Source organism: Lepidochelys olivacea (genome assembly GCF_965140295.1).
Source record: "Lepidochelys olivacea isolate rLepOli2 genome assembly, chromosome: 7".
Taxonomy (NCBI): Eukaryota; Metazoa; Chordata; order Testudines; family Cheloniidae; genus Lepidochelys; species Lepidochelys olivacea.
Window position 1 is genome coordinate 21,755,597 of NC_140417.1, and position 24,158 is coordinate 21,779,754.

Sequence of the window (24,158 nt, forward strand, 5' to 3'; positions counted from 1 at the left end):
TGTATACACGATGTGTGTTCGACCTCTTTACAGTCAAAGCTCCTTATATAAAAACACATTTTAAAACAGTCAAGTCCTGAAAAAACACTCCTGTGGTCAGGCAAAACTTGTGAAATCATTTTTTAAGTTGTTATATTAATGGATAGGGAGTCTGATAGAATGAGCTGGAGGCTTAGAGCCAGGAACTCTGTTACTCTGTGGTATTGGTCAAGTTCTTAAAGATGACCCACTGATGGGAAAAATGGGTTTACTTAGGATGCGTAAAGAAGGCCCCGCTTGTTTTCTGTATAAGGAATTCAGGTCTTACCTACCCTGGAAGACTTTGTGGTAAATTGGAAAACTAATGAAGGCTAATAACAAGAATCAAGCAAGTGATAACTGAACATTGAGAGAGGAAGATATTTGCTAAGACTGTTTAAACATTTATAGTATTTGTTAGCATTCATTTAACTCTAATGCCTAATGAACATTTGGAGTAAAGGACATCATTGTTAAATATATATACTCCCACATGTCTCTGCAATTAAGATGTGAGAGCTCACAACACACATCTGAGACTTCTATGAAGTCCTCCAGCAAATACAGTAAAGACCTGACTTGACATTCTTGATAAAGCAAAAACAGTGTTGTTATAGCTGTGTCGGTCCCAGGATATTAGAAAGATAAGGTGGGTGGGGCAATATCTTTTATTGGACCAACTTCTGCTGGTGGAAGAGACAAGCTTTCTTTCGTACCAACAGAAGTTGGTCCAGTAAAAGATATTACCTCATCCACTTTGTCTCTCTAAAGTAAAACACAGACAGGAAAATACATTCCCCCCCCCCAAAAGAAACCTTTCATGTTCTCTTTATACATCACAAACAAAATAGGGTGTAAACCGAACTTGAAAAAATCTTTGCATATCTCCATTGCCTTTAATCTATCATTTGGAAAATGAGAGTAAAAGACTTGCATACATAACTCTCAGGTTATATGAAGATAGGCTCAAAGTAGCTCCCTTATACATAGTTAATCATGGGGTCTCAACCTGCAAATGGTGACTCCCCCACCCAGAGGTTTCGCAAACACCCTCCTATGTGTTATGACTTGATGGGGAGAGATCCTAAAATTTATGGGAGGAGTATTCTGAAACATATTTCTGTTGTAGCATGAGGTTGCTGTATGGAAAAGTCTGAGAATGACGGTCTTAAATATTATATACTTTGTCCTATATTATTGATAAATTAAGATGATGGATGTTTCAAAAACCTTTTCATTCTTCCTGGCTACAACATCAGGTAGATGGGTTTTTTGCCTAATTCTGGCAGTGATAGTTCAGTGGTGGAGCATTGCTTTTTTTTTTTTTTTTTTTAAACTTATAATTCTTTGTTCTATCAGTATTGCTGTGTAATCGAGTGAGGGCAGAGCTGGGAGGCTCCACTAAGTTTCAAACAAGGATTAAACATTGTTCTGAATAAGAATAGCAATTTGCAGATACATGAGAGCACTAAGATATAATTACCAGTGCTATCCGCGCTATCAATATTCATTACTCAGGGCATAAGTTGATTTCCAGCTGGAGTCAGGAAGAAATTCCCCTTCTCTTTCCTGGATACTATTGCATAATTAGGTGCACAAAGAGGCAGAGTATCATAGAATATCCAGGTTGGAAGGGACCTCAGGAGGTCATCTAGTCCAACCCCCTACTCAAAGCAGGACCAATCCCCAATTTTTGCCCCAGATCCCTAAATGGCCCCCTCAAGGATTGAACTCACAACCCTGGGTTTAGCGGGCCAATGCTCAAACCACTGAGCTATCCCTCCCCCGCAGAGTAGTTACATCTCACCCTGAAGCATCTAGCCTTGGCCCCTGTTGGGCACAGGATTCCAGACTCAACTAAATAGACTATCAGTCTGTTCAAGAATCATAGCAATTCCCGTGTTGCTATGAATAAAAGCTGATGACCCTAGAACAGCAAGAACCACCCAATGCAGGATCTGGTTATTTCCTCACCTTTGGTGGATAGTTTTCTGATAGGTGGTAATGCCCCAATATAATCTCAAGAACCCACATCTTCCCTCAACAGGCAAAGAGCTCCGAAAATGGAAAGGTGACTTGTGTTTTGGTGGGGAGATCCCTATGACTGGAAATTCTTGCTGACTCTCTTGCTTCCCATTCATGTTTAAAGAGAATGACAATTTAACTTGAAGTCAAAGTTGGAAAATGGGAAGGAGCAAGCTTCACCACTGTCTTCATCCCACCACCTAAAATAATAATTCTCTTTCTGAACTGCTTACACCCCTATCTACAGTCTCGTCTGGAGTAATGGAGGACACATCACTTGGCCAAGATGAAAAAGTAGGGGCTGTTTTCTCCCTCCAGACTGATCTAATGCCCCCGCATGCTCAGCCCAAAACTGCATTGACATCTCTCGCTTGAATCTTGTTTATATCATAGAATCATAGACTTTAAGGCAGAAGGGACCATTATGGTTATTGAGTCTGACCTCCTGCACAACGCAGGCCACAGAATCTCACCCACCCACTCCTGTAACAAACCCTTAACCTATCTCTGAGCTATCGAAGTCCTCAGATCATGGTTTAAAGACTTCAAGGTGCAGAGAATCCTCCAGCAAGTGACTCGTGCCCTACGTTACAGAGGAAAGCAAAATACCCCCAGGACCTCTGCCAATCTGCCCTGGAGGAAAATTCCTTCCCGACCCCAAATATGATGATCAGCTAAACCCTGAGCATGTGGGCAAGACTCACCAGCTAGACACCCAGGAAAGAATTCTCTGTAGTAACTCAGATCCCACCCCATCTAACATCCCATCACAGGCCATTGGGCATATTTACCACTAATAGTCACAGATCAACTAATTGCCAAAATTAGGCAATCCCATCATACCATCCCCTCCATAAACTTATCAAGCTTAGTCTGTGTGGAGAGGTTTCCAATAATTCTAAATTATTTTTCTTGGATCCTAGAAAAAAGATTCTGCTAGGCCCTGGAGGGCTTCTTCTATTTCCAATATCTCTCCTGATCCTTATTTTCCACCCAGGATTGTCTTCTGACTTTTCCTTTTATCCACACATGCCTTTGAGCATCATTCATTCTACCCTTACACTTAGAACAGTCCCCAAGCAGTGTCTGCTATGTGCCCTCCCTCCTATTCCTCGAAGCACCAAAGGTATAAAGCTCAGGGATCATAGCCAATATACTGTCGGTCTGATTTTGCTCCCACAAGTAGTTTAGCTGTTGTCTTAATTTGAAACAGGATTGGGCCTTCTGCATTTTTCTTTATTGCGCCCACTTGTGTTTTTAAACTATAAGCTCTTTGGGGCAGTTACTATTATTGGCTCAGCACATTCATCAACTGCCCACCATTGTGTATGTTGACAGTTTTATATAAAAATTGATAACACTTTGCAGCTATTAATGCATCAAGCCTCGTAATATCCCTGTATGATAGATATTATCTGCATTTTGCAGATGGGGAAACTGAGGCACAGAGAGGGGTGAAGTGACTTGCCCAAGGTCTCCCAGGAAGTTTGTAGCATAGCTGATAATACAGCCCAACTCTCAGTCCCATGCTTTAAGCACAAGACCATCCTTACTCTTATTTAAGAACGTCAAAAAATAATTGCAAGAGCAGTAATCCCACCAGTGATGGAAATGGACCTAATGGGAGACATCTGACATGAGTGATTTTATTTCTTTTTGACCATATGTATATATCATTGCTGTTCCAGGAGCCTTGAAAAATGGGATTTGTCTATTACTTTTATTTTAGTCTTAATAATGGAAGAGTCCTAGATTGAGAATGTTTCTAGCCACATCACAAAGAAAAAAATATCCCTTGGTTTAAGTTTTGCTGACTCTCATGCAGCCTCCATTTCAAGTTAGCTATGAACACAGACAGATACAATCCCTGAAACCTGTGGGTTTCTGATACAAGGTGCAGGTACTAAAACTATCCACCATACCCTTCCTCACAACTATCCAGAATTGCCTGTTTAGTTCCTCTCTGTGAGTAAGTTTCTCTCTCTCTCTTTCTCTAAAAGAGATTAAAGTAACCAGGTTTTACTATCAGAGATTGTTATCAGATGGCCTGGCCCAACAGATGGGAACAGGGAGTCAAAGCCAAGGGTCAGCACTGGAGTGAGGAGACAAGCCAAGAGTCAGAGCTGGAGTCACAAACCAAACAAGGGCACAGGGCTGGAACAAGGCAGATACAGGGTATAAGTACTAAGTAACCAGCAACATGCTGCTGTTGATCTTAAATGCAGACTTGTAGGCACCTTGCACCCAATTGGGCAGGCTGGCCGATCAGGTGATTCTACTGCAGCTCAGCTGGGCTCATTAATTGGCCGGAGGCGCAGCTCACCCCCATCCCTGACCCCTGAGCCTTTTGCGGTGTGAGGGAGAACCTGGCTCATGCTTATCTCGAATGAGCCAGGTTGCTGCTCCTATTCCGGCTCCTTCAGAACCTCCTGCTGAGGTTCTGGCTGCACTTTTCCCCACACCTGTTTATATTTGCACACCCTGTCCATGGCCCCATCAAATTGCAAGACCTCCTCATCAACCTTCTCCTGGCCCTGGCCAAAGTAGCCATCTACAACAAGTAGCCAGGAGGAGGATGTGAGACGAGGGGGTGCTCTGTGATTGTGGGGCCTATTTCCGCTCCTCCCTGGTCTCATGCATCTGGCCAGGGTTCCTTTGGGTGGCATCCGCTGGCTTCCTAGATAGCTTTGAGGAGCAGTGGGTGCTGTCTGGGGTTCTCTGCTCAGTGTCCACCTCTGGATCCCTAGTTTTGAACCTGTGTCCCTCACTCCTGACCCTGTTATTCCTTAGTTGTCCCCCGTCTTCATTTGGTTCCGGGTCCAGTAGTCCCTCCTGCAAGGCTGGGGGAGGGGCCTTTAGATATGGGTGGGCTTGTGCCTACCCACCTCCCAAGATTTCCAGTAAGGCCTGAGGCCAGCTAGCCCCAGGTTCAGCTGAGGGAACTGAGGCCCATAGCTCCTGACAGCCAGGGATATTCCTGAAGAAGACATTCTGTATAGCACCTAGCACAATAGGGTCCTTCTCCATGACTAAGGGCTCCTACGCGTTATGGTAATAAAAATGATAATTTCTGCTCCCTTCATGCTATCAGAGTGGTGTAACAGGGCTGGGACAGAATAGAGAGTTTCCCCAAAGACGGTGAATAAGAAAGGGTTTTTGTAGCTGTGTTGATCCTGGGATATTAGAGAGACACAGAAGGTAATATTTTTTATTGGCACTCTGAGTAAGTTTTCCAGTCCTGAAGAAGAGCTCTCTGTAATCTCAAAAACTTGTCTCTCTCACCAACAGAAGCTGATCCAATAAAAGCTATTATCTCACCCACCTTGTCTCTCTAATATGAAAGAGAGTAAGACAGAGCAGTACAAAAGTCCTAAACTGGGGCCCTATTCTCCTGCCACACGAGTGTGCCAATAACCCTCATTGACTTCTGTGGAAGTTGCCAGTCCTGTAGGAGGGGAATAGGGCACATGGGATTTTTAGCATTAACATTTCACAGGAAAACAAACTACATGTGCTGTTATGTGGGATCAGCCCCCCAGTCCCTCCAAATCACACTGCAGTTTTGGAGCTGAAGGCAGAAATAGAAAGTTGGTGCCTTCTTCAAAATGGATGATAACTGGCCAACCTTAGATTGCCACATCAATCAGTCATATGTAAGGAAACAGCTCAGGTCCCTATCCAGGGCCTTGGGCCCCCCCTTTGTTAAGATTAATGATGAAAGGAGAGCGCCATTCTGGAGACCGTCGGAAGCCTAATTTGATATCTAGTCATTTGGGTGACATGCAAATTGCCTCCATCCCAGAATGTATTGACTAATGTTCGTGGCAAATAATGTCAAAAGCCTTTAGGCAAGTTCACAGATTTTGGCACCATTAAGTAAATTATCACTGACTGCGACAGCATGTGATTCGCATAATAACCGTGCACTCCAAGCTAGGGACTGGGATGGGATTTGAAAGGCTTTCAGACAGTGAGGGCTAGTCTAGACTACTGCGCTACATCAGCGCAGCTGATGCACTATGCCAATGGAAGAGCGCTCTCCCGTCGGCATAATTACTCCACCTCAATAAAAGGCGGAAGCTATGTCAGCAGGAGAGTGTCTCCTGCTGACATAGCATGGTGTGGACACCACTTTAAGTTGATGTAAGTTACATCACTCAGTGGGGTGGCTTTTTCACACCCCTGAGCAACATAACTTACATCAACTTAAGCAGTAGTGTAGACAAGCCCTGAGAGACTTTGGCATAGGGCTGAACCTCCATACACTGATGAGATGGGAAGAAAAGCTCTTCAGCTAAGAAGCAGAACTCCCCAGACTGGGACAGGCTTAGCTGGCTTTGGTATACAGGTACTTTAAAAGGATATATGTCAGCTGGGACTTAGATTTCACTCTGGAGAGGCAAAGGGTCTGCCCACTCCACAGGCACTCTCTCCTACCCCATCTCTCCACAGGCCCACGAATCTGTGTATAGGGAAGGGTTAGGCTATGGACAGGAGGTGGCAGGGCTTGGAGGGAGTGCATGTAATTAATGGTGAATAAATCAGGGAGTCTGAACTCCCCGCTCTCACCACTAGAGAGGGAATGGGGTTGAGACACATCAGCAGGGCAACGTAGAAGAAATTTCCTTTCTGCTTCCAGTTCTGTACCTGTTCTATGGATAAGCAGACTTGAGTCTCCCAGACTGTCAATCCAGTTCCTGTCAACGGCACTGAGCTCACTGAAAAAGTGTGCAGGGCTCCAAGTGTAGAATGTATTCAGAGCTGACTTTCAAAGCTTCTGGTGTCTCAAGTCAAGAAAGGCTACTAAGGTCCTATGTGGAGTCAAACCCAGGGACATTTACTTCTTTGATCATGTTGTCCACCTCGTTGAATATTTTGAGAGCCCTTAAGGTCAGCCCTAGTAGTACAAGTATATGCCAGTGTAGTATATGGTATTTGCACCGGTTACCTAGGGACAGAAACATGGGAAGTTATATGCTGCCAGGACCATATATAGCCACTAGTGTTTTAAAGGTTAAAAAGCAGGAGGAAATTGCCAAATGACCCCTATGTCAGAACCTATACTTTCTCATTCTATCACCATTACAACAACATATAAAAGTGATGTATGTGCTTCCCAGTAAAGCACATCAAGTTCTACCTGAAAATTAGAGGCAAGGATGGATCCAAACACCCCTGAACCTTGGGAAAGTTTGAAACTGGACCCGAAGATTGCAGCTCAAGCCCATTTGTAATAAAAAAACATAATATACAGACAGGACAAGATATGCTCATCACAGTCATCTGTAACTGTCACCTAGAGGGTAGACTGATCTAATAACATGGTGAGCATTCTCTTGATACTAGATAGATTGGATTAGATACAATATGCTTTACTTGGGGCTATTTTTAAAGACAACTCAAGAGGTGCAACATGTATTATCTCTATAGCCCAAAATGGCCTGCAACCCAGGAGCCTCGGAGACCCATGTCCCAGAGTGGCAGTTATGATCAGCTGTCTGTCTGCAGAATCGGACAACAAGTCATACTTTGCTCAAGTGTCCTGATCTCTGGAACTAGTCCCCATCTTCTGTTTCCTAAAATCAAAGTTTGGTCACCTTTAGGATGAAGTACAATATATATTTATTAATGCTCAATTTAACAGAAGCTTATTGATAGTGTTTGGGGTGGGAAACTGACTATCTAACTAGTATTTTTTGTAATGGCTGATTTGTACTTCCAAGATGGATACATATAGGGATTCTGCATAGAGAGAACAGTGTCTTGTGGATTTCATCTCGGCGTCGGAAGCCAGGAGCTCCCAAGTTCTGTCACCGACTTCTTATGTGGCATTGCGAACATTTCTTAAACTCCGCTTGTTTTGCTATCAGTGAAATGGAGATAATATTGACTTGGAGTGTTGCACTGATTAATTCATTAATTTTTGCACAGGGCTTTATTAGTGATATGTATTTTTACAGAAGTAGAGCATTTTATAGAGACATCCCTGGTATGGTGAGCTAAGAAATAAATACTAACTGTTTGTACCTTGTGCACAGTGCATACATACTATGCACTATTTTACCCAGCATAGCTTCAAGAAATATGTGCACAACTATATGATTTGGGCCATGAAATGAACTCTGACTGACACTTCAGAGTTACATGCCAGGGATCTCACTATCACCTGACAATCTTTGGCTCCATGGAATTACGTGCAACACTCTGTACCTTAGCTCTACTAATGCACTCAGTGGGATGGCCAGAAGGGCAGTAACTTAGACATCCAAGGCACAACATTGTTCTGTTGCCTAAAACTGCCAAAGCTTGCTGTGAATACTTATCATGAGGGCTGGGTTCAATCTTGCAACTGTACTCCACCCAGGAAACCCAGACACTTGGCACTTACTCTGCAGCCCAGGAAAGATGAGGTGCATTATGGAAAGCTCTGGGGGATGAGCACTATCTTTTGATTAATTTATTGAACAACACATCGCTGTTAGATTTGCCAGAAGGTAGTTGTTAGGGGGCTTATTCCTTCACCCACTTACTTCCCTGGTCCTTCTCGCATGAACAGAGAGCAACAATACCCGAAGTCCAAAGGTGCAAACAATTCAATGTTTATTGGGGTGAACCTCCAGCAAGCATGATTCCAGTTTCCTTCCTTAGTGTCCCCCTTCCCAGCTCTGACACCACAGAGCCTTACACCTGTGTCCCTGTTCCCATTTCTGCCCTTAGCCAAACATGATGGATAGCTCAGTGGTTTGAGCATTAGCCTGCTAAACCCAGGATTGGGAGCTCAATCCTTGAGGGGGGCCATTTAGGGATCTGGGGCAAAAATTGGGGATTGGTCCTGCTTTGAGCAGGGGATTGGACTAGATGACCTCTGAGGTCCCTTCCAACCCTGATATTCTATGATTCCAATTTCCCCCTTTAGCAAAACATGATTCCAATATTCCCACCCCCATTTCCCACATTCACTTCCTGATTGACTGCAGACTATATAGTAAAACTTGAGGTCAGCTTAGCTATACCTTAACCAATCATTTTCCTGAAATTTAACTAACCAATCCTAACATATTGTAACATGATTATGTAACCAATTATATCCCATCACCTTAATTAGTTTACACCCAGCAAAATTAATTATACAGCAGACAGGAACAATCACAGAATCAGACAGAGATTATACAGACAAACAATAGCAAAGTGGGAACTATAATGACAAAACAATACAGAAGTGAGGATTTCACATCCCAGCTATTGATAAGTGAGTTCTTGCCAGACAGGATGCTATCAAACTAAGTTTCCTTTTACATCTTCTAGGCACTTCCCTTTCTCTGAAGGTGATAGGCTTTATCAGGACAGGATTGTATTCTTAACAGCCCAATAGCACCTTATTTCAACTTATTTCAGTTATCTCAGGATAACTTATCTATGTTATAAAAACTATATTGTTTCCATCTACCAAAGTCACCTTCTTATGCTAAGTTTCTTACAAGAGCTTCTTAAAAAGAGAAAAGAAAAAAAGAAAGACTAGAAAGGTCTTTAATCTTTTAGAAATACAGGAATTTGGCTATAGTTCTAAGCAATCCCAGTTCCTTTAAGAAGTCAGATTCTGCACATTTCCCAGGAGTGGTTTTTTTTATTCCAGTCAGTCATGGTGAGGTAGCTCAGACACACTAGCAATGCAGCAGTCACGGCCCTGGGTTCTACTCCCAGCTGCATTCCTTGCTTTCCGTGAATTTCTTTATCCGTCCTCAGTGACTATGCCACTGAACTCGAGGGAGAGAAGGTCCGTAGCATCAAAGATCAATATTACAGGGAAGGGAATATTCACATGTTTCCTGCCATTCCTGTAACTAGACCAATTTATTTTATCCTGCAGCAGCATAAGAATGCACAACGGGGAGGGCTGTCTCATAAATTCAAAAGCACAGATTTATACATTGTCTTTTGTCACAGATTTATTAGCAGTTTGTCTTTTAAAGTGTACTTACATGGCTTTTCCTTTAGGCAATTAAATGCTATTCTGTACAGAGCAGGCCAAAGGTCCAGGAGTGCAAATCACAGACACCAAAGAAGGCCACCATTCTGTGACTTTGCCCAGTTGAGTTAAATGAATTGCTCAGTAGTGATGGGTAAAAGTTCAAAGGATCAGAGGTTTGGATAAGCACCTCAAATTCTGGATGTTTTTCTGAATCTCTCAAGCCTGCCAAGTGGGGTTGGATCTCCAGTAAGAACAGGCTTGCTTATGAGGTTGCCAGTACCTCCTTCTTCAGGGTGGCAATCCCACAAGATAAGCCTTTCTTGTGGTTATTTGGCACTTCCAGGCCCGGCCAGAACTGAGGCATGCAGAAGAAGCACAAAAAGGTGAAATAGGGGGGAGGGCGGGAAATGACATTACTTGAACTTTCTCCAAACTCAGAAAGGTTTCACAGTTCAAATTTGAGTGAAGGTTCAGGTAGATTCTCATTTATTCTGAACTGCTTTGACCAGCCCTGTTAATTATCACAAACCCCAGATACAAGTGTCACCAACTCTCACAATTTTATCATGATGCTTACAGTATTTGTTTTTTTTTCTTCAAGCTCAAGCTTCTGGAGTCAGGAGATTATTTGAGAATCTCAATTTTTGTTTAGAAAATTAAGTTTGTAGCCCATCTGGTTGCAGAGAAAAACTTGAAGACATGAACCCTTAAAGGCACAACCACCCAAATGGCAAATACAGAGAACCAAACATTTTTTATTTTTAAAAATCTCATGATTTTCAGGCCCATCTCATGATTGTGTGGGGACTGACATGATTTTTGTATGTTTGGGGTTGGCAATACTGAACCCTTGAAATGTTAGAGTTTGGCATCTGATCCTGGCTCTGATCCAGAGTTTGTACCTGGTCCCCCACTCCTCTAGTGGGTTAAACCAAAAATCCAAATCCAAACATCCCTGCGTGTTGAGGTTTTTGCAGTCTAGCTCAAGAGCTGAACCCTATTGCTTGAGTGCAATTTGAAATAATTATCCTGATGCATCTCCAAAGCAAAGGGGGTGCTGCCTCCTGGATACTGGCTGTACTTCTTGGGGCCTGCATGTTCAGAAGCACATCCCATCTCCATGAGGGTTTCTCATCACCTCTCTAATTTATTTTATTCTTCATCTATCAAGATGAATCTAAGTGCTCTACAGTGAGACCAAATCTAAAAATCTAAATCTAAGCAAATGCACTTTCTGATTTCAGTCAAGCAGAATCAAATGCAAGCAGCTTTGGGCAAGGAGAGTCAAAGTGCAACTTGTGGTCCTCAGCATTGTACAATGGGACCTTTTGTCCACGCTTCTCTTTAACAATGGTCCAAAGGGACTACTGGTCCCAGCATGCCATGCTCTAGCACCTCAATCAAGAGGAAGCACTGAATGTTGTGACCTGAATTCTCCCCAGGCCATACCTCTATCATAAGGTGAGGATGGCTGCCATCAACTCCATTTTATGCAAATTAGGCATGGCCTGGGAGTCCGGGCAGGTAGCCAGTGTGGCCCTTTGGCAGAAAAAGTTTAGAGAGCACTGCAAGTTCATGCAGTTTTGTCTCATGTTGAGTCTTGTGCTCCTGTGCAACGTTTTGTAGCCTTAAACTGGGGAGAACTTGCCCCCCCAAAAAAGGCACCATAGTAACTAGCTATTTAAGTTACATAATTGGTTTTGAAACTCTGATAGGAGCTGAGAGACAGCAGGGCCAAGGCATAGGAACTCCTGGCACATGGACACTCACTGCTAGTTTTTGCAATTGCTTTTACTGTCCCGTTTACGGAATCCGTTTTGTTATTTTGACTTCTCGCCGGCAAAAGTGTTTTAACTTGGATGTTACTGACTCATTGATGAGAGCTAACAAACCATCTGCTTATTTCATTTTGAAATAGGTAGCAAAGCAGGACTATTTTCTTTTCCATTTTCCTTTTTAACATGTCAGAGAAAAATGCAGCAGAGGGCAGTGTATTGTTAGGTTTTAGGGGAATGTTGACTGAATTATGCTGCCTGGATGGAAGCTGGGCTCATTTTACTGCCCGTAGAACAAAATAACGGAAAATTAAAACCACTTCCACCAAACATGAGGGTTTTAGAGTTTAAAAAGCAGTCTTCTTTATGTTGTAATGACTTGGCTGCATTAATTTTTATAGTCATAGGAAAGTGCTACCATCAGTTTCTTTTTCTAGTATGTATGGTTCTCAAAGGCAGCCTCATTAAAAAGGGATCCTGGAACACAGATGGCATAAAGCAGGCTGGCTACCTATAATAATGTAATGTTTTATCAATTACTTAACATAGCATTTTTAAACCTGAAGGATCCCATATTAGATATGTATGCATGGAAATGCAGCTGGCTCTGTGGTGGGGGAGTAACCTATTGGCACACCGTGCACTGCACAGTAGTGGGGTGGGAGATGACATTATGGCTGACGACACTGCAGCAAATCCCTAGTCATAGGAAATGTGTTATGGGCTTTTTTAATGTTTTTGTTCAACAAGCATGGTTGTGGTTCAGAAGGACCTCCGTCCGCAAATAACCTAAGGTATTTATAACACACCAGTTGCCATAGAATCTATCACCAGACAGTAAGCTGCATGAACACCAGTTTACTTTCTTTAGAAGAATGGCTTTGATGCTGTGGGGAACCAAGCCTGTGGTTTTAGGAAGTCTATTAATTGAGACCTGAGGCTTAGACCACAAAGCCATCTCCCCTTGCTGGCCTTTACCACTAGGAGAGCTTCATTAAAATGGTTAATGAAGGCCTCAGTACAGTGATGGGAGAATCTCAAATGGTTAGGAGGTCTGGTGAGATAAGCACCATGCATCTCTGAACCTTCTCTGAACAGTGGCCCCAGTTCAACAAAGCACTTAAGCATGTATTTAACTTTAAACCCATGCATGGTCTCATTGAAGTCAAAGGGCCTACTCAAAGCTGAGTGTGTGTTAAAGAGCTCCGCTGGATCGGGCCATGTATAAACTTGTAGAGTGTGTTAAACTGGGCTTGATCTGACAAGAACAGAGAATGCCAGTTCTTCCTAGTTCTGGTCAAGGGTTGGATGTCCTGCAAGGGGATTAGTCCTGCTTTGAGCAGGGGGTTGGACCAGATGACCTCCTGAGGTCCCTTCCAACCCTGATATTCTATGATTCTATGACTATGTCCCTTGCTCTTTTCAACATAATTTCAGCACTTCTCCTTCTGGCCCCAGCTGGAAACAGAAAATGCAGAGGCAGCCACAAAAACAAACACCTCTGAAGTCTTCAAAAAAGAAGAAAAGAGAGAGAGAGAGAGAGAGAGAGAGAGAGAGAGAGAGAGTCTTCCCCCCCCCCCCCCGCCTTTTTCAGGTAATGATGAGATTATCCTAATAACAGTGACCATGCTTGTTGGTGGCATTATTTAGCTGAGTGACCTGGGTCTCCCTGTCTGCTCACATACAGTTCAAAATGACCTTTAAAAAAATCCATTTCTAAAGATTCTCTTTGCTTCAGAAAGGTCCGACTTTAGTAGCTTAAATTTAATTTTGCTCTTGCAGGAACTGGGTTGTGGGGGTGCGAAGGTTATGCTGAAGATGCTCACAGTGAACTAATAGCAGGTAAAATGTCATTTGAAAAAAGTGAGTGGAATGCACATGCTCATTGCACAGAGAAAATTAATGAATTTTCTTCCCCTAATTCTTTCTCCCTGGTTTGAGTTCCCAACTGGTGTCTTTTGCTGTGACTGACAATGAATCTGCCCCTGCGTATGTTAACAAAAACATATTAGCTGTCTCAGTGGTTATAAGGAATCCCAGGTCACAAGAACAGAGACACCACAGTGGCCAACTGCACACATACATATGCATAGTGAAGCAAATACAGGAATCTCAGCTCCAGCAATAACACATGGGCTATTGGAGAATCTCCATTGCCTGTCAGTAGTAGTGTTAAGGCTTATTGTCTTTGCAAGTCCCCAGCCATTAGAGGGCAGTATGATCACAAACACTTTGATGAGTTTCGATTCTGCCCAGTAGAGGCAGCAGATGACACGTACACATCAGCTAGTACATTACATGGTGACAGTTAATCTGCCACCCAGTAGGGAGCAGTAGCTAGACTCCAATTTTTGTGCATCTCCCATAATAATAAAAATAATTGGCCTCCAGGATATGGTGGTGTGAGGGCCAAGGATGTTGTTGCAAAGGGAAACCTTTACATGACTGCAGTGATGGAATGGTTAGGAGGTTAGCCTAGTACTGAGCTGTCGGTTCAATTCCCTGCTCTGCCACAGCCTCCCTGTGTGAGCTCAGGTAAGGCACCTAGTTTCTCTGTGCCTCAGTTCCCCATCTGTGCAATGGAGGATCATAGCACTGCCCTGTTTCACAGGGGTGTGGTAGGGACAAATACATTGTCAGATGCCCAGATAGTGGAGTATAAATACATAAGGAAAGGAAGACGTTGCTGAACTGCCTTCACTGCAGCCATTAGCAGAAAGATGCTGTAAACATACAGTTAAGGATAGCATAAAATCCCTCCTTTACCTGTAAGGGGTTAAGAAGCTCAAATAACCTGGTTGGGACCTGACCAAAAGGACCAATAAGGGAAGAAGATACTTTCAAATCTGTGGGGGAGGTTTTGTTTGTGCTCTCTTTGTTGTGCTCTCTCGGGACAGAGAAAGGGACCAGGCAGGAAAAAAACCTCTCCTAAAACCCTACCTGAAATAAGCATCTAAGATTACAAAAACTGTAAGTAAAGCAAGGAAATGCATTAGATTATCTTTTGTTTTAGCTAGTGAATTTTCCCTATGCTAAGAGGGAGATTTATTCCTGTTTTTTGTAACTTTGAAGTTTTGCTTAGAGGGGAATCTTCTGTGTTTTAAATCTTATTACCCTGTAAAATTACCTTCCATCCTGATTTTACAGAGGTGCTTCTTTTACTTTTTTCTTTATAATAAAGTTCTGCTTTTAAGAATCTGATTGGTTTTTAGTGTCCTAAAAACCCAAGGATCTGGTCTGTGCTCACTTGGTTAACCTATTGGTTGATATATTATTCTCAAGCCTCCCCAGGAAAGGGGGTGAAAGGGCTTGGGGGGATATTTTGGGGAACAGGAACTCCAAGTGGTCCTTTTCCTGAATCTTTGCCTAACTTACTTGGTGGTGGCAGCAATACTGTCCAAGGACAAGGAAGAATTTGTACCTTGGGGAAGTTTTTAACCTAAGCTGGTAGAAATAAGTTTAGGGGATCTTTCATGCGGGTCCCCCATCTGTACCCCAGAGTTCAGAGTGGGGAGGGAACCCTGACAGATGCTGTCTAATCCATCTGCCTTCATGCTGCCCCAAGTGAATGGCAAATAAGCCACATGTTATCATTATAGTCCACAAAAAAAAAAAGCTAAAGCCAAATGCCTGGGTGAAGCCCCCTCTTCCATGCAGTGCTATACAGCACCCCATCTTTCCCACTGGATGCCACCCAGCTTTAGCAATTTACATCAAATAGGACCAGGATTGAAACCGTCCCTCACTTTAAAAAAACCCCAGGAGCTCTCCCTGTGAACATTTCTAATGTTGACTGAAGGCTTTCAGATGCCAAGGTCCATGGAAGACATTTTCTCCCACTGATGCAACCAGCTGCTTGGCCGGGGAAAGCTGGAATGAGTTGTGCTGTAAGCTTTGGATTCACCTCTGGTCTTGTCACTTGGTTAAACTGCTGATAGGCTAACGGAGGCTGCCTTGCCCTCCCTGGACATCTGAGCCATCTGTCTAGGTTCCCAGATGAGAATGAAAGAGACAGGGAAGGGGATGGGCAGGCAAGAGTGCCCACGTGTAAGACCAAACATATATGCCAATAAAGTTGAGTCATGCGGGACTGGCTGGTTCTATCACCACTCTGGGATGGAAGGTGTAAACAGCTCATTGTGAGTTGATGACTACATGGTGCTTTGGATGAGTTTTTGCATATAGATGTCTCACTTCTTGGCTCTCCACGGCAGGAAGATGACTGATGCTTTGTATATATTGGCTAGGTAACAGGCTACCCATATTTCAGCCGCAGTGTGTCTCAGAGATAATGTCCAACAGGAGATTCCATTAGAAGCTTGACTGGCTAACCAGAAACAATAACTAGATGCTGAGAATGGTATATCTGAAATGGCTAAAACAGAAAAATCTACTTGTGGTTCCATTCAAAGACTTTATTGGAAATACGGTAAGAGTTCCTGGGTTCTTTATTGTTAAGGAGTAGTCCTCTTGTGTCCAGGCATTTGATGCATGATGTCAGCTCCCAATGCCCTTATTTCGACTTGGTCCCAGGAGTCCTGAGATTCTTGGTTTTCTTTCTTCTGCTACCAAACAACAGATCTATTTTAACAGCAGCTAATTCTCCACTGAACCATTCTGATAGAAAATGAGGAGTTTAATATAATCCCATCACCCCCTCTCTTAGGAGAGAACTTGGACTTCCACGTTTTGCCTTCTTGGATATGGCTGCAAGCTCAACTTTTGTGTTATATAGTTGGTAGTCTGGGCTGTCTAAATGGCCCCAGGCAGAAAGTCAAAGACAGGTTTTAAGGCTGGATAAAGTATTTCACCCACTGTATAATCCCAAAGTAGCCTGGAGGTTTTGAGTTGTTTTGTACTGTTTTTGATGTAGAGCTTACATGAGGCTTTATAAAGAGATGTTGCTTTCTCAGCTAACACTGCAATAGCTTATGAGCTGTTCTGCAGAGTACCCCTTTAGCTTTGGCTCTTTGCAAACAAACCAGTCCTCCTCAATGCCCTTTTTAGTGTTTGGGATGTGTACAATCACAAATACATACATGCTTGTGTAGTGACACGCAGACCTAGGTACATGCATTCACACCCACACATACATTTGAACACTCAGATGCAAATCACATGAATACAGACACACACTCTTGTGCAGATGCAAAACAAATGGACATAGACAAACACATATATACACAGAAAAAATCATGCCCACAGACACACATGTGGAGAGATGTATGTACATACATACATGTGCATAGACATACACACCCCTATGTACTCGTACACACACTAGGAGATGCCTTCTAGGCATTGATCTTCAGATCTAATTATTAGACAATTTTGATCCATTTTTTCACTCTGTCCTTCCAAAAACCTATCCTAGTCCAATGGACTTCAATAAGACTAAAAGGTGTCTACCTGTTTTCCTTCTCAAATGTCCCTACTGATAACTTTCAAACATTAACAGGTACGATCAACACTGGCTTTTGTGTTTATGTACCTATTGCTCCATCTACTTTTCTAGTCAGAGCCAGTAGAGTGACTGTACAATGACCTCAAGAGAGGTCATTGATCATCTCTCAACTGATCTGAACCTTCAGCCGTGTTCCGTCTGTTTCTAATAGCACCACTGTTAGTGAATGTTGTGGAATCAGAACATAGCTGATGATGCTGTTGATACATGACCTAAAAAAGAATCCAGCTGCCGCTCCGGTGACAGTATGGACTCTTCAGGGCAAACAGGCATGAAACAGTAAGTGACCAAGCACAGGAGCAGGTAAATAGCTTTAGAAGGGGTCACTTCAACATCAGCCCTCATCTAAACTCTTGCCTCATGTAGCTTGTATCCTGACTAGTGAAAGCGGGGCCTGCAACCAGTTCCTTAGCTACCTGAAAGGAAAACTACCTCTTCCTCACTTCCCCTCTCTCTCCTGAAAGAGCGTGGATTCTCCTCTGTCCGTTTATTCTTTAGGTGCCACCTTTGGAAATTTGTCTCGCAAGTCATAGCACCATGTGTTGTTACACCATTGTGGATCACAAGGGAAGTGGCATAACATAGGTAGGAGGTAAATGAGGGCAAAGTTCTCTTCTCTGACCTTTGTTTTGGCTAGGGCTTTCTGGAATATGAAGGGAGAATTTTGTGGCTAGGAGATCTGGGGTGGGAACTGGGGGAAAGTATTTTGCAAATAAATTGGCTATGTAGCCCCACTCTGTTGCCAGAGCAGAGCAGAGAGGGCTGGTATCCAAGAATCAGGCCTGTAGTTCCAATTTGGATCCATCTCTCTTTCTAATAGAGGCAGACAGAGAGAGGGATGGTTTGAATTTGTGGGGGTGGGAGGGAAACAAGAAGTCAGGGTTTTGTTCTGTCAAATCCAAACCTGAGCTGGTTTGGCTTTAAGACCCTTTTCATCGAAACCCCCAGCATCAGGGCCATCAGCATCAATAGTTTCTGTTTGGGACAGTTCCTATACACATGGTAACCCTGTGAGTCACCTTATGGGAAAGGACAAATTTTCCATCCCCTTTGGGATCCTGTCTCTAGCTGTTGCCAAGGTTGGATGGTTCAGTTAGATCTCTCCTCCAGTTTTCTGCATGGGCAATTGTGTAAGGCTGCATTCCTGGAGTGGGGTGGGGGTGGAGATGTGACAGATTTCTGTTACCAATCTGCCTGAGGCATCAGGTGATCAGGCTGAGGCCACAGGATTGTTAAGGGAGGAGATGACAGAACACACCAAGTGTCTAAGTTTTAAAGCTTTATTGATAAAATAATAAAATAACAGTGGAGAGTGATGGGTGCTCCCCACGTCACTCAGAGGAAGGAAGAAAGCGTTAGTGCCCCAACTTCTAACCTACTTTCATACTCACACACTCACTACCCGAGGCTGGCCAGGCCTGGGTGTAACGTAAAAAGAAGAGGGGGAAGGGTGGACGGGAGTTCTGTCCTGTGCGCATGGGTCATCCGGGGTCTGCTGCTGATCTCCGAATTGCTCCAGCTCTCTGGAGGGTTTGAAGTCCTGGGTTCCTTTGGGGGTGTTCCATTCCACGACCTCTGTTCCTAGTCCTCTTTGTGCCAGTCCAAATCGGCTTTCTGTGGTCTTCTCTGCTTTCCCAAAACACAAACGGCTCCAGGGACGCAAAACTCTGCTCCCCCACTTGACGTCTCACCGGTGTTTTCCATTTCTGCAGTCCTGGTTCAGTGTACTTTTTCTTTTTTCATGGCTGGCTGTGGCTGGGTGAGAGATAAACGCAGCTTCAGACTTTTTCTCTAGCGCCGTGACCTTGGACTGGGGCCAGCGTCTTATCGTCGGACTGAGCTTGCTAGCTGCAATGTTGAGTTCTCTGCTCTCTTTCTCCTTCCCCCTTTGGCCTCTCGTAGCCTGCAAAAGAATCTTCCACTCCCCACTCACACCTTTGACCCTTCCCAAATTGCCCTGCGATGCTTGCAACAGCGTTAGCAATATACAATGCATATACAATGCTGATCTGCCTCCTCCAGGGGACCCCCTGAGGGGTGGGCCATTGGGGTGTGACAGGGATTCCCTTGACCCATGTGCAATGTGCTTATGTCCTGAAGAATGAGGTCTGCTTCACCCTAAAGCAATTATAAAATGATAGATATTTTGCTATTCAGGGAGTGTGATTGCAACACTTGAGAGGTTAATGCACCAGGGAGGTGGCTGGTGCTTTCATGCTGCTGTGCTGTATCAAACAGCAGTTTCCAGGAAGATGAATATCCGTAACCGAGTAGCACAGCAGAGCCCAAAGCCTGTTCAAAAGAATTCTTTTTGATGATCTGGTTTTATTACTTTCAATGAACTGGAGTCTCCAAGGTGCTGGTGAATAAGGGATGCTGTAAAGCAGTGCCTTGTACACACGTTTCAAGCTGCGTCTGCTGATGCTAAAGGGGATGAAAGAGAAACTGCTTAGCAATGACCCTAGGGCCTAAACCCAGCTCGAGTGCTCCACAAGGCATTTGCTGAAACAAAAAGATCTGAACCATTTGCACTGGGACATGGTGGTGGGGACAAAGATTATGCATTTGCTTTCCCTGCTGGGAAAAATAATCTGTTTTCCAGATATAGCACATGGCTGGTGTTATATGCTTCAGAAACATGCATTCCAATAAATAAAGAAATTAAAAAAAAATCAAATCAGAAACAGGCTATTGTGAATTTGGGGCTGTATTTCCATCCAGACGTTTCTGGTGGTTTCATAATAAACCATGACAGAGGCTAAACTGGCCAGAACCCCTTAACAGAAATATAGTCCTTTAATTCACAATTGCCTTTTATATAATCTGTATTTAATACAGGGATTAGAGTAAAACTCACCACAAGCTATTGTGAAGGGATTGACTTACTGTTAATGCATCCTTGTGGCCAGGCATGGGATAGCCTGTCACGTACCTCCTGCCGATTGTTGCTTTGGGCCTGAAGTGGTCTGCGTCTTCCTCTGACTTGGCCCTCTGGCCAGGTCACTTTAAAGTCTCTCCCCTTCCGGTGTAGTCAACAAACAAAAACAAGGGGAATGAGTCCAAATAAACTGAAATCACCAGTAATTGTGGGAAATGGCCTCCTCCGCTTGAGGTGAGTCAGCGTCTGGCACTCCCTTTCCTTTGGGAGGGGCTGTCGGACAGAGTTTGGCTGGGGAGCTCCTGCCTTCAGCCAGCCCTCTTTTCAGGAGCTGAGTGCTGAAAGTCTGCTCTCCTCTCTGGTCTAGCATCCACTGAGCTGGGGTCTCCCTCTTAAGCTCCTCCCTCCAATCCTGACATTTCTCACAGGTGTAACAGGGCAGAGCCAGCTGAGCCCATATGAGCTCTTCAACCCCATGTTGTCCAGTGTGGGATTTGTATACCTCATCGCACCATTCATAAATGGAGTCTCCCCACTGACCTGTGCAGTGACTCAGTTTTATTGTCTTCATTGAACAGCTGGGGAGATTGGGGACACAGAGGGATGAAGTGACTTGTCCTAGGTCATGCAGCAAGTCACTTGCAGAACTGGAAATAGATTCTAGGTCTGCTCTCCCTCAGGGCTGTGTCTTAACCACAAGGCTCCCCACCCCCTTCCTTCACAGTGACCCACAGTACTGAAGAGTCTGTTGAGAGAGATTTTTTATTTGCAGACTCAAGTTTCAAGCTAGTTCACATCAGCTTCCAAACTTATGCGTCACTGAACTGAACTTATGACCCTTCTGAAGTCCTCCCATCCTGAGCTGACCTAGGCTCCAATCACTGCTTTCTGGACGTACCATTATACAATACTACCCTGCACATTGCCGCTCAGTGCTTTCAATTTGGAATTCAAATCATGTGTATGCTTTATAAAAGGCTCTCTACTGTGAACCTCAGAAACACATATGCACTCTCCAACTGTGTGGGTTTTCTTTTTCCTGCCTGGTGCACAAATTACTCATTGTAACTGATAAATGAACGGAACTGTGTAACCCTCTTTATAGTTTACAGTTTTTATAGTGCTTTGCTGCCATATGTTATAAATTCATGAAGCAATTGTAGTGTATAACAGGTTTGTTTGTTTGTTTGTTTGTAAATTTTAGTTATATAAATTTTAGTTATAGTTCTTGCAGCTGTATGTGTGTGTATATATATATATATATATATATTTCTCTCTCTCTCTCTGTCTTCTCTGTGTGTGTCTCTCTATATCTATATGTGGCCACATTCAAATTCTTTCTCAGCAGTTTCCCTGGAATCGCATTGTGTATCATAGCTTAACATAATCGGATGGGAAGCACTTTCTCTTAATATCTGAATAAGTAACACTGCAAAGACAAGAGGATTTTAATCATCAATAACCACGGTAGTTACAAATTAAATATCTGAGCTCTTGGAAGCTCATTCATCATAAATATCCCACAACATCTGTAACAGAGAAATGCATGGCGTCACTGCCAGTGGTGAACAAGATACATTATTAAAGGGCCATAGTTACTGCAAGCAAGTTTAGACAAACTGAATTATAATAATAATTAATAATACCTAGTTCTTATATAGCTTATAATACCTAATATAGCTCTTAAGCAAAGGGATGTTAGGACAGGCACCCCATTCTATGAGGTTGTAATCTACTTGAGAGAGGAGAAAGGAGGAAACCAGGGAGGAATATGCACAGCAAGGAGTTCACCTCTGAATAGGATGGATCATAGGTAAGGCTGCGAGTTTCTCATGGAGGTCACGCATTCCGGGACTTTCCGGGACCTCCAGGACTTCTGCAGTGGCCAGTACGGCTGGCCCGGGGGCCTCCTGAGCAGCACAGGCAGCCCCTGGGCCAGCTGCACCGGTAGCTGCTGGGGCAGACTCGGGCCACTGCACCCCCCCATGCCCCAGCAACAGCAGGAATTTGGGTGTGGGAGGGGGCGCAGGGCAGGGGGTGGGGTGCAGCAGGCGGTGGGGTGTGGGAGGGGGTGAGGGCTCTGGGTGGTGCTTACCTGGGGGGCTCCCCAGAAGCAGTGACATCCCCCTCTATCAGCTCCTAGCAGACGGCTCCGTGCGCTGCCTCTGCCCGCAGGCACTGCCTCAGCAGCTCCCATTGGTTGCGGTTCCCGGCCAGTGGGAGTGCGGAGCCGGTGCTCAGGGTGGAGGCAGTGCGTGGAGCCAGATAGGGAGCCTGCCAGCCCCGGCAACCCTTCCCCCAGCACCAGCAGGGGTCGTGGGCCACGCGCCGCCGCCCACCCCCCCAGCACTAGTGGGGGTTCTGGGCCACGCGCCGCTGCTTGCCCACCCAGGCACCAGTGGGGGTCCCAGGCTGCTCCCCCCATGAGCACCCGTGGCACCCTTGGGCCACCCTGAGCACCTGCTGCCCCCCCAGCACTCGCAGCACCCCTGGGTCGCCCCCCACAAGTTTTAATCAGGGGTATATAGTACAAATCATGGACAGGTCACGGGCTGTTAATTTTTGTTTACTGCCCGTGACCTGTCCATGACTTTTACTAAAAATAGCCATGACTAAAACGTAGCCTTAACCTTAGGAGCTGCCATCTGGGAACATACCAGTGTACAATACCCTGCCTCTGGCCACACCAGATCATACCACCGGTCCATCTTGTCTGGTAGTAACTTACAATATGCCTGATGATCCTGGGAAAGGAGAATAGGCCACCTACTAGTTTCACTTAGCCAATTGTCTAAAGTTTTAGATGAGGAGGGGTTCTCCCATTGGCATAGGTAATCTACCTCCCTGAGAGGCAGTAGCTAGGTCGACGGAAGAATTCTTCTGTCCGTTTAGCACTGTCTACACAGGGACTTAGGTTGGCTAATCTACATCGCTCAGAGATGTGGATTTTTCACACGCCTTAGTGACATTGCGGAGTTGATCTAGTTTTCTAGTGAAAGTACCTATGCTACATTTGTGCATCTGTATATTAGAGAAAGGCTAAACCAAAACTCTGGAAGAAACACCCCTAAACTTTGGTGGGTGGGAGTTTGGAATCTTAACCTGGATCTGGATTCAAATCTCACAGCTGCCCCTATTTCTGTGCTAAGCTGAACAAAGCTCCCAGGTCTGATCACCTTCATACTTTGGCAGGCGAATGTGAAATCCAGTTCTTCATTTTGCATTGGAAATGCTGAGGGCTCAGCACTTTTGAAAATCAGGCCACTTATTTAAGTGCCTAAAAAGGACTTAGGAGTAGAGCTGTGTGAAGAATGGAGTATTTTGTTCATTGGCAATGCTGAAAAAAATTGAGTTGGGTCAAACTGAAATTTTTTTTTTTTTTTAATTTTGGTGATTTGAGAAGTAAAAACAAAATTAAACATAAACAATTTGGCACAACTGACATGAATTGGCACTGTGTTTTGGTGGTGCTACATCTGCATTTTTTACCCCCAAACAACATTTTGGACGAAAAATATCACCCAGCTCTACTTAGGAGACCGATGTCAGCCTCCTGCTTTTGAAAATTTTTGGCATATGTAAATTCTATTATTTGCATATGCAAGTGATTGCATGCAGAAAACTGCAAACATACCAGCCACATATTACAAGCCATAACATAAAATTTTGGGCCAGTAACGCTTTGTTCACAGTAAACACTTGTGAATGCTATTACAGTGGATAACAACTGCTCTCAATTTATGCCAAATCAACACCTCTGGAGGGGTAAGCACAGACATGAGTGCAGTGCAATAGGCCTGGAGCCAAGAGACGGATATCAATTCTTGGGACGTCATAAAATGAAACATGCAAGAGTGCTATAGTCATCTGACATAAGCACCCCTCCGTCGCTTCCCGCAAATACTTTGAAAATCTTCTAAAGGAAAAAAAATTGCAGCTTATAAAGTTATCTCAACATCTCATCAGCTCACATTTTGATCCTATCCAAAATAACAGCAAATGACTCATCTACTGCGTAAAGGATTTCAC

At 44.0% G+C, this 24,158-nt stretch overlaps 1 long non-coding RNA gene across 1 annotated transcript in view; it reads right to left on the reverse strand.

Annotated features, from left to right (window-relative positions):
- Positions 1-18,535: 18,535 nt before the first annotated feature.
- Positions 18,536-24,158, reverse strand: part of LOC311524111 — a 41,287-nt gene continuing 35,664 nt past the window's right edge. The window contains exons 2-3 of the long non-coding RNA XR_014712487.1: positions 20,138-20,270; positions 18,536-19,675 (exon numbers count right to left, since the gene is read on the reverse strand). This is a non-coding gene — a long non-coding RNA (uncharacterized lncRNA). The remainder of the gene's footprint in view (positions 19,676-20,137; positions 20,271-24,158) is intronic.